The sequence below is a fragment of the Oryza brachyantha genome, chromosome 11 (genome assembly GCF_000231095.2).
Source record: "Oryza brachyantha chromosome 11, ObraRS2, whole genome shotgun sequence".
NCBI classification, from domain to species: Eukaryota; Viridiplantae; Streptophyta; class Magnoliopsida; order Poales; family Poaceae; genus Oryza; species Oryza brachyantha.
Genome location: NC_023173.2, coordinates 8,093,891 through 8,112,755, shown reverse-complemented (window position 1 = coordinate 8,112,755; position 18,865 = coordinate 8,093,891).

Below are 18,865 nucleotides of genomic sequence, written 5' to 3'. Positions count from 1 at the left end.
CCTCAGCTTCGCCGACCTTCCGCCGGCCTTTGTCGCCACCAGTGGTCGCCGAGCTTCCTCGCCGCCTCCTCGCCCTTTTCACTATCGTGCCCGACTTCGTCGTCCGCGCGTCGCCGTCCACGCTCGCGACGTCGCTGCCCCACTCCGTTCGCCATCGCCCGTTCCTCCTCCTTGCCGACGTGCTGCCGCCTTCCATCGCCGCTGGTGAGCTCTCCTCTCCTCTCTCCCTCTTTCTTTCCTCTTCGCCGCCGCTGCCGACCTCCCCGTGCCGTCGGCAAGCGCCAGGAGCCACGCACCGCCGCCGCCGGGTCGCCACCCGACGTCGTCGTCGTCACGCCGTCGTTTTGCCACCCCCGCTTTCCTGCACCGCCGCCCCGCTGCATCCCCCTCCTCTTCCTCCGTGCGCGCGCCGCTCGGCCATCGCCGCCGTCGCCGCAATGCGCCATCACCACCTCCCCACCCTACGCGCGGTAGCCGCCACCTATAAATCCCCCTCTCCCTCGTGCTGCCGATGCCGCTCCGCAGCACCACCGCGCTACTGTCGCCTGGCGCCATTCGATCTCGTCGCATCGGCCGTCGTCGCGCGCCACCCCGGTGAGCCCGCTCTCCTCCCTTCCTCTGTTTCTTCGTGCCACCGCGAGTGCGCCCCGCCACTCGCCGTCCGCCGACGTCCTCCGCCGCCACCCGATCCCGCCGCTCGTCGCCGCTCCGAGCTGCGCAACCCCGTCGCCGTCTCTGCCTCCCCCACGCCGACTCGTCGTCGCCGTTCTCGTCGCCATCCCTTCGCCCGTCACCACCTTCTCCGTCGCCGCCGCTGATCTCCTTCGCCGCCTGCCGGTCGCCGTCCGCCGCTCCGCCCGCTTGTCGCCGCCCTCCGTCCGCCGCCACCCGACCGCGCTCTCCCTCCTCCGCTCCAGCCGAAGCCGAGTGTGTCGTCCCCTTTCCCTCTCTGTTTTCTCTCTCTGCCAGCCGGGGCCCACCCGTCAGCCGGCTGGTCCCCTCTCTCCTCTCTCTTCCCCTCTCGGGCCCACCTGTCAGCCCCTCATCCTCTCCTTCTCCCACCGACAGGTGGCCCCCACCTGTCAGCCATCAGCCCCTCTCTCCTCCGCTGACGTCAGCAGCCCCATTAATTGCGCAATAATCGATTTAGGACTTTTCTGTTTAGTTAAAAAACACAGTTAAACTTTTAAAATTCATAAGTAATTCATGTAGTCTCCGTTTAGGTCCACTCAAGTTTCATTAAATCCAAAAAAATACGAAGAATCCATTAAAAATAGTTTCTTTCTCTGTTTCAGTAGATTTATAGTCTGTTTTTTCTTGTGTTGCCTTGTTGGTTGTAGGTTTTGACCCCGTCGCAGCGTCGTTCGTTCCCGAAGTCGTCGCCGAAGTTCCTCGTGGGTCTAAGCAAGGCAAGTGGCACCCTTCTTTGATCATATTGAAGCTATGTTTATAAAATTCCCCGCTTTACATTCAAACATGCATTGTTTTATGCAAATCTATTTACTGTACTTATCTATTGGGCATTTACCAATATATCCGTTGATTCCCATTTATTATTGTCATCCCAGGGTTAATTTGACTAGAAATAGGCTTAGGTAATGCTTAGCCATGCTTAGCCCAACTAGCTTACCTGTTATCACTTATTTAATTATCTGTTACACTTTGATAGACCTCTAATGGTTGTAATCATTAATAATCTCCAGATGTTGATTAATATAACTAAAATATTGCTTATGGTGGGCTGTGGGTGTATGGTTTTGAGAGTCGTGCCCATGGCAATTAAGGACCGGTTCTCAGGAAACCCTGAAAGTCTTACATGTACTAACCAGAAGCCAGAATGGGCAACGGTGAGACTCGTAATCTAGCTTGTCCCTATTCTACGTACCGAGGCAAGGGTAGGTGTGATGGAGTATGGACGGGCAATCGTGGTGTAACGAAAGCCTCTGCTGCTTTCGGATCTACCAAGGCACAAGAGGGGACTGCCCGACTTGGTGTAAAGGAGGGGGTGAAACCTGAAGTGTGGTGCGATTGTCTAGGGAGGGTTAGGTGAAAGGTCTTATCATGGTTTCCGTACTGAGGTATCGTGGTGATACGTTGGGGCATGGTAACATGCTTGGCAGCCATGTCTTGTGGGTAAAGTTGTACACCTCTACAAAGTAAAACTATTCGAATAGCCGTGCCCGCGCTTATTGGGCGAACCGACAGATTCACTAGGATTAGTTGAACCATTAATAACCTAATCAATCTTGGAACTGGTTGGACCCTGCGCAACGTGGTATAACGTTGGCAGTGGTTTGGGTCTGTCGCAACGTGGTTTAACGTTGGGCAGAGGGTTGACCCTGTCGCTACGTGGTGTAACGTTCGACGGTGGTCTGGGCCTGTTGCAACGTGGTGTAACGTTGGACAGTGGATGATTATTTTAAGTGTTACTTTACTTTTATTTCAGTCTATTTTATTTACTGTTTTGCTAAATTACTGCAGCTTAATACCCAATTGCATTCATTATTCTCCCTCTCTTGGGTGTTACTTGTTGAGTACGTTGGTTTATACTCAGCCTTGCTTAATTTTCCCCCACCAGAGCAAGTGCCAGAGTTTCAGTCAGAAGGTTGTTCCCAAGGTTGAAGTAAGGTTTAGTCCGCCGTCGAGAATGCCTGTGGTGTGGAGCCGTCATCGCCAGCTGAAGCTGAAGATTAGATGGTTTAGTTTGTTTTCCTTTTCCACTGCATTTCGATAGATAAATGTTTTTATTTGTTTTTAAGTCGTGGAACTGTGTATTAATTTGTCATAGTGTGTACTCGGGCTGATTACTGGACCGAGATTTAATACATGCTATTGTTCAGAAATTTGGTGTAAATTTCTGGGCGTGACAGAACACAACTTCGGTTGTGAAACTCCAAAGCGTGAAGCTTACACTTGGATTCATTCAATCACCAACTTCACCATTCATACAAGTCAACCATGAAGTGACTTTGAACGTCGAGAAAATACACAAATTGTGTACCACTTGGTTTACACTTGGTGCTCGAACACAAATCCGGTTATGAAACTCCCGAGCATGAAGGGCACACTTGGATTCATTCCATCATCAACTTCACCATTCATACAAAGTCAACTAAGATTTCAACTATTAACTTTGAGATAACTTCATAAATGATGTATCCACCTGGTTTACACTTCGTGCTCGAACACAACTCCGGTTGCGAAACTCCCAAGCATGAAGGGTATACTTGGATTCATTCCATCGTCAACTTCACCATCCGTACAAAGCCAACCAAGATTCGACTATTAACTTTGAGATAACTACACAAATTGTGTATCCACATGGTTTACACTTTGTGCTTGAACACAAATCTGGTTGTGAAACTCCCGAGCATGAAGGACACACTTGGATTCATTCCATCATCAACTTAACCATTTATACAAAGTCAACCAAGATTCGACTATTAACTTCGAGATAACTTCATAAATTGTGTATCCACTTGGTTCACACTTTGTGCTCGAACACAACTTTGGTTGCGAAAATCCCTTGCATGAAAGGTACACTTGTATTCATTCCATTATCAACTTCACCATTCATACAAAGTCAACAAAAAATTCACTCTTAACTTCGTGATAACTACACAAATTGTGTATCCACTTAGTTTACACTTCGTGCTCAAACACAACTTTTGTTGCGAAACTCCCGAGCATGAAGCTTACACTTGGATTCCTTCCATCACCAACTTCGCCATTCATACAAGTCAACCATTAATCGGCTATGAACGTCGAGATAACACACAAATTGTGTATCCACTTGGTTTGCACTTAGTGCTTGAACATAAATCTGACCGTGAAACTCCCGAGCATGAAGGGCACACTTGGATTCATTCCACCATCAACCTCACCATTCATATAAAGTCAACAAAGATTCAACTATTAACACCGAGATAACTTCGTAAACGATGTATCCACTTGGTTTACACTTCGTGCTCGAACACAACTCCGGTTGCGAAACTCCCGAGCATGAAGGGTACACTTAGATTCTTTCCATCATCAACTTCACCATCCGTACAAAGTCATCCAAGATTCGACTATTAACTTTGAGATAACTACACAAATTGTGTATCCACTTGGTTTATACTTCGTGCTCGAACAGAACTTCGGTTGCGAAACTCCTGAGCGTGAAGCTTACACTTGGATTCATTCCATCACCAATTTCACCATTCATACAAGTCAACCATGAATCGACTATGAACGTCGAGATAATACACAGATTGTGTATCCATTTTTTTTCACTTCGTGCTCGAACACAACTTCGTTTGTGAAACTCTCGACCATGAACGGTACATTGGATTCATTCCATCATCAACTTCACCATTCATACAAAGTCAACCAAGATGCGACTATTAACTTCGAGATAACTACAAAAATTGTGTATCCACTTGGTTTACACTTCGTGCTTAAACACAACATCGGTTGCGAAACTCCCGAGCATGAAGCTTACACTTGGATTCGTTCCATCACCAACTTCGCCATTCATACAAGTCAACCATTAATCGGCTATGAACGTCGAGATAACTTCATATATGATGTATCCACTTGGTATACACTTCGTGCTCGAACACAACTCCAGTTGCGAAACTCCCGAGCATGAAGGGTACACTTGGATTCATTCCATCATCAACTTCACCATCCGTACAAAGTCAACCAAGATTCGACTATTAACTTCGAGATAGCTTCATAAGTTGTGTATCCACTTGGTTCACACTACGTGCTCAAAAACAACTTCGGTTGCGAAAATCCATAGCATGAAAGGTACACTTGTATTCATTCCATCATCAACTTCGCCATTCATACAAAGTCAACCAAAATTTCAGTATTAACTTCGGGATAACTTCAGTAATTGTGTATGCACTTGGTTTACACTTCGTGCTCGAACACAACTCCGGTTGCGAAACTCCCGAGCATGAAGGGTACACATGGATTCATTCCATCATCAACTTCACCATCCGTACAAAGTCAACCAAGATTCAACTATTAACTTCGAGATAACTTCATAAGTTTTGTATCCACTTGGTTTGCACTTCGCGCTCGAACACAACTTCGGTTGCGAAACTCCCGAGCATGAAGGGTACGGTTGGATTCATTCCACTATCAACTTCACCATTCATACAAAGCCAACCAAGATTCGACTATTAACTTTGAGATAACTACACAAATTATGTATCCACTTGGTTTACACTTGGTGCTTGAAGAGAAATCTGGTTGTGAAACTCCCGAGCATGAAGGAAACACTTGGATTCATTCCATCATCAACTTAACCCTTCATACAAAGTCAACCAAAATTTCACTATTAATTTGGGGATAACTTCATAAATTGTGAATCCTCTTGGTTTACACTTCGTGCTCGAACACAACTTCTATTGCGAAACTCTCGAGCATGAACGGTACATTGGATTCATTCCATCATCAACTTCACCATTCATACATAGTCAACCAAGATTCGACTATTAACTTCGAGATAACTACACAAATTGCGTATCCACTTGGTTTACACTTCGTGCTTGAATACAACTTCGGTTGCGAAACTCCCGAGCATGAATCTTACACTTGGATTCATTCTATCACCAACTTCGTCATTCATACAAGTCAACCATTAATCGGCTATGAACGTCGAGATAACTTCATAAATGATGTATCCACTTGGTATACACTTCGTGCTCGAACACAACTCCGGTTGCGAAACTCCCGAGCATGAAGGGTACACTTGGATTCATTCCATCATCAACTTCACCATCCGTACAAAGTCAACCAAGATTTCGACTATTAACATCGAGATAACTTCATAAATGATGTATCCAATTGGTTTGCACTTCGTGCTCGAACACAACATCGATTGCGAAACTCCCGAGCATGAAGGGTACGTTTGGATTCATTCCACCATCAACTTTACCATTCATACAAAGCCAACCAAGATTCGTCTATTAACTTTTAGATAACAACACAAATTGTGTTTCCACTTGGTTTACACTTGGTGCTTGAACACAAATCTGGTTGTGAAACTCCCGAGCATAAAGGACACACATGGATTCATTCCATCATCAACTTAACCATTTATACAAAGTCAACCAAGATTCGACAATTAACTTCGAGATAACTTCATAAATTGTGTATCCACTTGGTTCACACTTCATGCTCGAAGACAACTTCGGTTGCGAACCTTCTTAGCGTCAAGCTTACACTTGGATTCATTCCATCACCAACTTCACCATTCATACAAGTCAACCATGAATCGACTATGAACATCGAGATAATACACAAATTCTGTACCACTTGGTTTACAATTGGTGCTTGAAGACAAATCCGGTTGTGAAACTCCCGAGCATGAATGGCAGACATGGATTCATTCCATCATCAACTTCACCATTCATTCAAAGTCAACCATGATTTCGACTATGAACTTCGAGATAACTACATAAATGATGTATCCACTTGGTATACACTTCGTGCTCGAACACAACTCCGGTTGTGAAACTCCCGAGCATGAAGGGCACACATGGATTCATTCCATCATCAACTTCACCATCCGTACAAAGTCAACCAAGATTCGACAATTAACATCGAGATAACTTCATAAGTTTTGTATCCACTTGGTTTGCACTTCGTGCTCGAACACATCTTCGGTTGCGAAACTCCCGAGCATGAAGGGTACGGTTGGATTCATTCCACCATCAACTTCACCTTTCATACAAAGTCAACCAAGATTCAACTATTAACTTTGGGATAACTACACAAATTGTGTATCCAGTTGGTTTACACTTCGTGCTCGAACACAACTTCGGTTGCGAAACTCCTAAGCGTGAAGCTTACACTTGGATTCATTCCATCACCAACTTCACCATTCATACAAGTCAACCATGAATCGACTATGAACGTCGAGATAATACACAAATTCTGTACCACTTGGTTTACAATTGGTGCTTGAAGACAAATCCGGTTGTGAAACTTTCGAGCATGAATGGCAGACATGGATTCATTCCATCATCAACTTCACCATTCATTCAAAGTCAACCATGATTGCGACTATGAACTTCGAGATAACTTCATAAATGATGTATCCACTTGGTATACACTTCGTGCTCGAACACAACTCCGGTTGTGAAACTCCCGAGCATGAAGGGCACACATGGATTCATTCCATCATCAACTTCACCATCCGTACAAAGTCAACCAAGATTCGACAATTAACATCGAGATAACTTCATAAGTTTTGTATCCACTTGGTTTGCACTTCCGGCTCGAACACAACTTCGGTTGCGAAACTCCCGAGCATGAAGGGTACGGTTGGATTCATTCCGCCATCAACTTCATGATTCATACAAAGCCAACCACGATTCGACTATTAACTTTGAGATAACTACACAAATTGTGTATCGACTTCGTTTACACTTGGTGCTTGAACAGAAATCTGGTTGTGAAACTCCCGAGCATGAAGGACACACTTGGATTCATTCCATCATCAACTTAACCATTTATACAAAGTCAACCAAGATTCGACAATTAACTCCGAGATAACTTCATACATTGTGTATCCACTTGGTTCACACTTCGTGCTCGAACACAACTTCGGTTGCGAAAATCCTTAGCATGAAAGGTACACTTGTATTCATTCCAGCATCAACTTCACCATTCATACAAAGTCAACCAAAATTTCACTATTAACTTGGGATAACTTCAGTAATTGTGTATCCACTTGGTATACACTTCGTGCTCGAACACAACTCCGGTTGCGAAACTCCCGAGCATGAAGGGTACACTTGGATTCATTCCATCATCAACTTCACCATCCGTACAAAGTCAACCTAGATTCGACTATTAACATCGAGATAACTTCGTAAGTTTTGTATCCACTTGGTTTGCACTTCGTGCTCGAACACAACTTCGGTTGCGAAACTCCCAAGCATGAAGGGTACGGTTGGATTCATTCCACCATCAACTTAACCATTCATACAAAGCCAATCATGTTTCGACTGTTAACTTTGAGATAACTACACAAATTGTGTATCCACTTGGTTTACACTTGGTGCTTGAACAGAAATCTGGTTGTGAAACTCCCGAGCATGAAGGACACACTTGGATTCATTCCGTCATCAACTTAACCATTCATACAAAGTCAACCAAAATTTCACTATTAACTTCGGGATAACTTCATGAATTGTGTATCCACTTGGTTTACACTTCGTGCTTGAACACAACTTCGTTTGTGAATCTCTCGAGCATGAACGGTACATTGGATTCACTCCATCATCAACTTCACCATTCATACAAAGTCAATCAAGATTCGACTATTAACTTCGAGATAACTTCATGAATGATGTATCCACTTGGTTTACACTTCGTGCTCGAACACAACTCCGGTTGCGAAACTCCTAAGCATGAAGGGTTCACATCGATTCATTCCTTCGTCAACTTCACCATTCGTAGAAAGTCAACCAAGATTATACAATTAACTTCGAAACTCCCGAGCATGAAGGGTTCACATCGATGAAGGAATCATGAATGATGTATCCACTTGGTTTACACTTCGTGCTCGAACACAACTCCGGTTGCGAAACTTCCTAGCATGATCGGTATGTTACAACTTGTTGGTATGACTATCTATCAAATCCTATTAAGCCTTGGGCTGGGATGTTACAAAACTGCCGAGCACGAAGGGTACGGTTGCATTCATTCGACCATCAACTTCACCTTTCATACAAAGTCAACCAAGATTGGACTATTAACTTTGGGATAACTACACAAATTGTGTATCCACTAGGTTTACACTTCGTGCTCGAACACAACTTCTATTGCGAAACTCCCGAGCATGAACGGTACATTGGATTCATTCCATCATCAAATTCACCATTAATACAAAGTCAACCAAGATTTCGACCATTAACTTCGAGATAACTTCATAAATGATGTAGACACTTGGTTTACACTTCGTGCTCGAACACAACTCCGGATGCGAAACTCCCGAGCATGAAGGGTGCACTTGGATTCATTCCATCATCAACTTCACCATCCGTACAAAGTCAACCAAGATTCGACTATTAACATCGAGATAACTTCATAAGTTTTGTGTCCACTTGGTTTGCACTTCGTGCTCGAACACAACTTCGATTGCGAAACTCCCGAGCATGAAGGGTACGGTTGGATTCATTCCACCATCAACTTCACCATTCATACAAAGTCAACCAAGATTCGACTATTAACTTTGAGATAACTACACAAATTGTGTATCCACTTGGTTTACACTTCGTGCTCGAACACAACTCCGGATGCGAAACTCCCGAGCATGAAGGGTACACTTGGATTCATTCCATCATCAACTTCACCATTCATACAAAGTCAACCAAGATTCGACTATTAACTTCGAGATAAGTTCATAAATGATGTATCCACTTGGTTTACACTTCGTGCTCGAACACAACTCTGGTTGCGAAACTCCCGAGCATGAAGGGTACACTTGGATTCATTCCATCATCAACTTCACCATCCGTACAAAATCAGCCAAGATCCGACTATAAAATTCGACATAACTTTATAAATTGTGTATCCACTTGGTTGCACAGTTCGTGCTCAAACACAACTTCGGTTGGGAAACTCCCTAGTATGATGGGTACACTTGGATTCATTCCATGGTCAACTTCGCCATACATAAAAAGTCAACCAAGATTCGACAATTAACTTCGAGATAGCTACACAAATTGTGCATCCACTTGGTTTACACTTCGTGCTCGAACACAACTGCAGTTGCGAAACTTCCTAGGATGATGGGTACACTTGGATTCAGTCCATCATCAACTTCACCATTCATACAAAGTCATCCAAGATTAGACTATTAACTTCGAGATAACTACACAAATCGTGTATCCACTTGGTTTAGACTTCGTGCTCGAAGACAACTTCGGTTGCGAAACTGCCGAGCATGAAGGGTACGGTTGGATTCATTCCACCATCAACTTCACCATTCATACAAAGCCAACCAGATTCGACTATTAACTTTGAGATAACTACACAAATTGTACATCCACATAGTTTACACTTGGTGCTTGAACACAAATCCGATTGTGAAACTCCCGAGCATGAAGGGCACACTTGGATTCATTCCATCATCAACTTCACCATTTATACAAAGTCCACGAAGAATGGACTCTTAACTTCGAGATAACTACACAAATTGTGTATCCACTTGGTTTAGACTTCGTGCTCGAAGACAACTTCGGTTGCGAAACTCCCGAGCATGAAGCGTACAGTTGGATTCATTCCATCATCAACTTCACCATTCATACAAAGTCAACCAAGGGGACTATTAACATCGAGATAAGTACACAAATTATGTATCCACTTGGTTTACACTTGGTGCTTGAACACAAATCCGGTTGTGAAACTCCCGAGCATGAAGCATACACTTGGATTCATTCCATCATCAACTTCACCATTCATACAAAGTCAACCAAGATTCGACTATTAACTTGGAGATAACTTCATAAATTGTGTATCCACTTGTTTTACACTTGGTGCTGGAACACAAATCCGGTTGTGAAACTCTCGAGCATCAAGGGCACACTTGGATTCATTTCATCATGAACTTCACCATTCATACAAGTCAGCCATGAATCGACAATTAACGTCGAGATAATACACAAATTGTGTCTCCACTTGGTTTACACTTCGTGCTCGAACACAACTCCGGTTGCAAAACTCCCAAGCATGAAGTGTACACTTGCATTCATTCCATCATCAACTTCACCATGCATACAAAGAAAACCAAGATTTGACTATTAACATGAAGATAACTTCATATATGATGTATCCACTTGCTTTACACTTCGTGCTTGAACACAACTTCGGTTGAGAAACTTCATAGCATGATGGGTACACTTGGATTCGTTCATCATCAACTTCACTATTCATACAAAGTCAACGAAGATTCGACGATTAACTTCGAGATAACTACACAAATCGTGTATCCACTTGGTTTACACATCGTGCTCGAACACAACATCGGTTGCGAAACTCCCGAGCATGAAGCGTACACTTGGATTCATTTCATCATGAACTTCACCATTCATACAAATCAGCCATGAATCGACAATTAACGTCGAGATAATACACAAATTGTGTCTCCACTTGGTTTACACTACGTGCTCGAACACAACTCCGGATGCGAAACTCCCGAGCATGAAGCATACACTTGGATTCATTCCATCATCAACTTCACCATTCATACAAAGTCAACCAAGATTCGACTATTAACTTGGAGATAACTTCATAAATTGTGTATCCACCTGTTTTACACTTGGTGCTGGAACACAAATCCGGTTGTGAAACTCTCGAGCATCTAGGGCACACTTGGATTCATTTCATCATGAACTTCACCATTCATACAAGTCAGCCAAGAATCGACAATTAACGTCGAGATAATACACAAATTGTGTCTCCACTTGGTTTACACTTCGTGCTCGAACATATCTCCGGTTGCGAAACTCCCAAGCATGAAGTGTACACTTGCTGTCATTCCATCATCTACTTCACCATCCGTACAAAGTCAACCAAGATTCGACTATTAACTTCAAGATAACTTCATAAATTGTGTATCCACTTGGTTCACACTTCGTGCTTGAACACAACTTCGGTTGCGAAACTCCCTAGCATGAAGCGTACACTTGGATCCATTCCATTGTAAACTTCACCATTCATACAAAGTCAACCAACATTCGACTATTAACTTCTAGATAACTTCATAAATTGTGTATCCACTTGGTTCACAGTTCGTGCTCGAACACAACTTCGGTTGCGAAACTCCCTAGCATGAAGCGTACACTTGAATTCATTCCATCATCAACTTCACCGTTCATACAAAGCCGTCCAAGATTCGACTATTAACTTCGAGATAACTTCATAAATTGTGTATCCACTTGTTTTACACTTGGTGCTGGAACAGAAATCCGGTTGTGAAACTCTTGAGCATCAAGGGCACACCTGGATTCATTCCATCGTCATCTTCACCATTCATACAAAGTCAACCAAGATTCGACTATTAACTTCGAGATAACTACACAAATCGTGTATCCACTTGGTTTACACTTCGTGCTCGAACACAACTTCGGTTGCGAAACTCCCGAGCATGAAGCGTACACTTGGATTCATTTCATCATGAACTTCACCATTCATACAAGTCAGCCATGAATCGACAATTAACGTCGAGATAATACACCAATTGTGTCTCCACTTGGTTTACACTGCGTGCTCGAACACAACTCCGGTTGCGAAACTCCCTAGCGTGAAGCGTACTCTTGGATTCATTCCATCGTCAACTTCACCATTCATACAAAGTCCACCAAGATTGGACTATTAACTTCGAGATAACTACACAAATTGTGTATCCACTTGGTTTACACTTGGTGCTGGAACACAAATCCGGTTGTGAAACTCTCGAGCATCAAGGGCACACTTGGATTCATTCCATCATCAACTTCACCATTTATACAAAGTCAACCATGATTCGACTATTAACTTCGAGATAAGTACACAAATTGTGTATCCACTTGGTTTACACTTGGTGCTTGAACACAAATCCGGTTGTGAAACTCCCGAGCATGAAGCGTACACTTGGATTCATTCCATCATCAACTTCACCATTCATACAAAGTCAACCAAGATTCGACTATTAACTTCGAGATAACTTCATAAATTGTGTATCCACTTGTTTTACACTTGGTGCTGGAACACAAATCCTGTTGTGAAACTCTCGAGCATCAAGGGCACACTTGGATTCATTTCATCATCAACTTCACCATTTATACAAAGTCAACCAAGATTCAACTATTATCTTCGAGATAACTACACAAATCGTGTATCCACTTGGTTTACACTTCGTGCTCGAACATAACTTCGGTTGCGAAACTCCCGAGCATGAAGCGTACACCTGGATTCGTTCCATCATCAACTTCACCATTCATGTAAAGTCAACCATGATTCGACTATTATCTTCGAGATAACTACACAAATTGTGTATCCACTTGGTTTACACTTGGTGCTTGAACACAAATCCGGTTGTGAAACTCCCGAGTATGAAGCGTACACTTGGATTCATTCCATCATCAACTTCACCGTTCATACAAAGCCATCCAAGATTCGACTATTAACTTCGAGATAACTTCATAAATTGTGTATCCACTTGTTTTACACTTGCTGCTGGAACAGAAATCCGGTTGTGAAACTCTTGAGCATCAAGGGCACACCTGGATTCATTCCATCATCAACTTCACCATTCATACAAGTCAACGAAGATTCCACTATTAACTTCGAGATAACTACACAAATCGTGTATCCACTTGGTTTACACTTCGTGCTCAAACACAACTTTGGTTGCGAAACTCCCGAGCATGAAGCGTACACTTGGATTCATTTCATCATGAACTTCACCATGCATACAAGTCAGCCATGTATCGACAATTAACGTCGAGATAATACACAAATCGTGTATCCACTTGGTTTACACTGCGTGCTGGAACACAACCCCGGTTGCGAAACTCCCTAGCGTGAAGCATACTCTTGGATTCATTCCATCTTCAACTTCACCATTCATACAAAGTCAACCAAGATTGGACTATTAACTTCGAGATAACTACACAAATCGTGTATCCACTTGGTTTACACTTCGTGCTCGAACACAACTCCGGTTGCGAAACTCCCAAGCATGAAGTGTACACTTGCATTCATTCCATCATCTACTTCACCATCCGTACAATGTCAACCAAGATTCGACTATTAACTTCAAGATAACTTCGTAAATTGTGTATCCACTTGGTTCACACTTCGTGCTTGAACACAACTTCGGTTGCGAAACTCCCTAGCGTGAAGCGTACACTCGGATTCATTCCATCGTCAACTTCACCATTCATACAAAGTCACCCAAGATTCGACTGTTAACTTCGAGATAACTACACAAATCGTGTATCCACTTGGTTTACACTTCGTGCTCGAACACAACTTCGGTTGCGAAACTTCCTAGCATGATCGGTACCATTGGATTCATTCCATCATCAACTTCACCATTCATACAAAGTCAACCAAGATTCGACTGTTAACTTCGAGATAACTACACAAATCGTGTATCCACTTGGTTTACACTTCGTGCTCGAACACAACTTCGGTTGCGAAACTTCCTAACATGATCGGTACCCTTGGATTCATTCCATCATCAACTTCACCATTCATACAAACTCAACGATGATTCGACTACTAACTTCGAGATAACTACACAAATCGTGCATCCACTTGGTTTACACTTCGTGCTCGAACACAACTCCGGTTGCGAAACTCCAGAGCATGAAGGGTACGGTTGGATTCATTCCATCTTCAACTTCACCGTTCATACAAAGTAAACCAAGATTCGACTATTAACTTCGAGATAACTACATAAATGATGTGTCCACATGGTTTACACTTCGTGCTCGAACACAACTCCGGTTACGAAACTCCCGAGCATGAAGGGCACACTTGGATTCATTCCATCGTCAACTTCACCATCCGTACAAAGTCAACCAAGATTCGACTATTAAATTCGAGATAACTTCATAAATTGTGTATCCACTTGGTTCACAGTTCGTGCTCGAACACAACTTCGGTTGCGAAACTCCCTAGCATGAAGCGTAGACTTGGATTCATTCCATCGTCAACTTCACCATTCTTACAAAGTCAACCAGGATTCGACTATTAACATCGAGATAACTTCATAAATGATGTATCCACTTGGTTTACACTTCGTGCTCGAACACAACTTCGGTTGCGAAACTTCCTAACATGATCGGTACCCTTGGATTCATTCCATCATCAACTTCACCATTCATACAAAGTCAACGAAGATTCGACTATTAACTTCGAGATAACTACACAAATCGTCTTTCCACTTGGTTTACACTTCGTGCTTGAACACAACTCCGGTTGCGAAACTCCAGAGCATGAAGGGTACGGTTGGATCCATTCCATCTTCAACTTCACCATTCATACAAGGTCAACCAAGATTCGACTATTAACTTCGAGATAACTACACAAATCGTGTATCCACATGGTTTGCACTTCGTGCTCGAACACAACTCCGGTTGCGAAACTCTGGAGCATGAAGTTTATGGTTGGATTGATTGCATCTTCAACTTCACCATTCATACAAAGTCAACCAAGATTCGACTATTAACTTCGAGATAACTTCATAAATTGTGTATCCACTTGGTTCACAGTACGTGCTCGAACACAACTTCGGTTGCGAAACTCCCTAGCATGAAGCGTACACTTGGATTCATTCCATCGTCACCATTCATACAAAGTCAACCAAGATTCGACTGTTAACTTCGAGATAGCTTTGATGTATCCACTTGGTTTACACTTCGTGCTCGAACAAAACTTCGGTTGCGAAACTTCCTAGCATGATCGTGTCACACCCGAAGTTTCGTCCCAAGCCTAAATCATAAAAAGAAATTCGTAAGCAACAATTGACTTAATTAACTCAGCAAGAATCCCTCTAAAAGAACCTAATCCAATTAAATCGAGGCTCGCAAATCGACTAACTGGATTTAAATTTAAATTGCAGAAGTATAAAATTTGGCCAAACAAATTAATTTAAAACTCGGCAAAAGTGGGGTTTTCCCTTTTTCCCTCCTTTTTCCTCTCTTTTTTCCCTTCCTTCTCAAATTGGGCCGAAGTCCAATTTTCCTCCCTCTCCTTTTTTTTCCTTTTTCTTTTTCTTCTCCTTCCTTCCCGGGCCGGCCCAGCCGAGCCGGCCCACCACTCCCCCTCGGCCGGCCCAGCCGCGCCGGCCGCTCCCCTCCGCCCGCGCGCGCCCCCGCTTGGGCCGCTGCCTCGGCCCCGCTCCCGCGCCGCCTCCCTCCTCCCTCGCGCCACTGACAGGTGGGGCCCACCTATCAGTGACCGTTTTGCCGCCCCGCGCCAGCCCACGCCGCGAGGTCTCCGCGCCGAGTCCGACTCCGCGCCGCCGCCGCAACCGCTGCCGCCGAGACGGCGTCGTCCCCGACTCGGTCTCCAACCTTCGCCCGCCCTAGCCGGCGCCGCCACCCTATAAATCCCGAGCCGCCGCGCGCCGTCGCCCACTTTCCGCCGTCCGCTCGAGTCGCCGCCGCGCTGTCGCCGTTCGCCGCCGCCGCGCAATCTCGCCACCAGTCGCCGGTCGTCGCCACCTAGCCGCGTCATCGTCTCCGCCTCGGTGTCGCCAACCTTTCCCGGGCTCTCGTCGTCGCCGGTGGACGCCTCGCGCCCGCCGCAGCTCCTCCAACCTCTCCGCCGCCGCGTCTCGCCCGTCGCCGTCACCCGTCGAGCTCCGCCGCCGTTGCCGATCTCCCGCTCCCACCCGCGTCGCCACCATCGCCTCGACCTCGCCGACCCGCCCGCGCTCTCGCCGCTGCCGGTGAGCACCCGCACCCTCCTCCCCTCTCTCTCCCCCTTTTCGGCCGACCGCCGCCGAGTCGCGCGCCGTCGCCGGACGAGTGCGAAGCTCGCCCCTCCCGCCGGCCGCTACGGTCGTCGTCGCCTTCGCGTCGCCGTCGCTTGCGCCCGCGCGTGCCCGCGCTCGCCGCTCGCCAGTCACCGTCGCCGCTGTTCAGCCGGGTGCGCCCGTGCGTCGCCGCCTCTGCCGTCGTCGCCGTCGCGCCGTCGCCGGACGCCGGTCGTCGTCGTCGCGCCGTCGCCGTCGCGTCGCCGTCGCCGTCGCCGTTCGCCGCCGCCGCATCACCCGCAGCTCCTGCCGGTCGCTGCCGTTCGCCCGAGCCGCGCTCTGCTCCCCCTCCTCTCTGTTCCCCTCTCGCTGACGAGTGGGCCCCACCCGTCAGCCGTCCCCCGCGCCCCTCCTCCTCTCTCTCCTCCCCGGGCCCGCGTGTCAGTCTCTCCCTCCCCCTCTCTCTCACCGACAGGTGGTCCCCACCTGTCAGCCGTCAGCCTCCTCTCTCCTCGCTGACGTCAGCAACCCCATTAATTGCGCAATAATTGATTTAGGACTTTTCTGTTTAGCTAAAAAACCCAAAAAACTTCTAAAATTCATAAGTAATTCATCTAGTCTCCGTTTAGGTCCATTCAAATTTCATTAAATTCATAAAATTGTCAAGAATCCATTAAAAATAGTTTCTTTTGCTGTTTCAGTAGAGTTTGTACCTGTTTTATTTATTTTTGTCCTTTGTCGCTTAGATTCGGACCCCGCCGAAGAGCCGGTTTACTTCGAGATCGTCGCCGAAGTTCCCCAAGGGCCAGAGCAAGGCAAGTGACACTCATCCTTGAACATATTGAACCCATTATTGCAAATTCCCCGCTTTATTTCTTCAAGTATGCATTGTTTTAATCAAAGTATTTACTGTATGTTATTTTCGGGTAAACCTTATTATTATGCCGTTGTTTATCCAACTTTATTCATTGCTGGACCAGGGGTAACTTGATTAGAGTTAGGCCTAGGTTAATGCTTACCCATGCTTAGAACAAATAGCTCATGGGATCACATTTAATCATGCTTAGTTCTGTTTAGCTGAGATATTGATTCACTACCCGGTTCGGGGTGATGTCAACTAAAATATTGATAATGGTGGGCTGTGGGTGCATGGTTTTGAGAGTCGCACCCATGGTGATTAAGGACCAGTTCGCGGGAAACCCTGGAAGTACTTAAGTGCTAACCACATGCCGAAATGGGTAAGGTGGGATTTGAAGCATGACTTCGAACTATTTGACGTACCCAGGCAAGGGTAGGCGTGATGGAGTATGGACGAGCAATCGTGGTGTAACGAAAGCCTCTGCTGCTTCCGGATCTACCAAGGCACAAGAGGGGACTGCCCGACTTGGTGTAAAGGAGGGGGTGAAACCTGAAGTGTGGTACGATTAAATAGGGAGGGTTGTGAACGGGTCCTATCATGGTCTCCTTTCTGGTATACCATGGTGGTATGTCGGCGCACGTTCAAGTGTAGTGGAGTCGTGTCTTGTGGGTACAGTAGTACACCTCTTATCAGAGTATAAACTATTCGAATAGCCGTGCCCACGGTTACGGGCGAGCTCCCAGCTTCACTGTGATTAGTGAACCCCTAATAACTTGAGTAAATTGGTTATCACTCGGGACTACAGCAACGTGGTGTAACGTTGAGTAGTGGTTGGGCCTGTTGCAACATGGTGTAACGTTGGACAGTGTTGTGGTATTTTACAACTGTTTATTTACTTATGCTTTACTGTATTAAATTACCTTTATTCTTTTTAATCTCTGTTACTTGTTTAACTGCTGTTTTTTTGCAACTAACCCTAGCCTGTCCTTGTTAATCCCTATGCATCATTTATTTTCCCCTTGTCCGTGTTACTTGTTGAGTACGGTGGTTTGTACTCAGCCTTGCTTAACTTTCCCACCCCAGAGCTAGAAGTCGAGTCCGATGGAGGTGCCTCTCAGGAGTGAGCTGCTCCGCCGTCGAAGTTTTGCCTGTGGACTGGAGCCGTACCCGCTGGAGCATTTCCGCTAGAATAACTGTAATTTTCAGTTGTTTCTAAGAACGATGGTTATGTAATCAACATTGTCTTTTTGTGTACCCTGGCTGGTCCTGGACAGGGATTTAATACACAATTAAGTTCAGAAATTCGTGTGAGAAATTTCTGGGCATGACAAGTTGGTATTAGAGCTAGGTTTGACCGTAGGATCAGCGCAACGGAAACCCTAAGAGCCCTCTGCTTTTCATGTTTGTGCATAGTTTGCGAAAGTTAGAGTGCTTTGAAAATGGGGTAGTGTTTTTCAAAAGCGTGACTCATTTGAAAAGACAAAACCCCTTTGGTTGAAAAGCGTGAGTAAATCGATTTACGGGTAAAA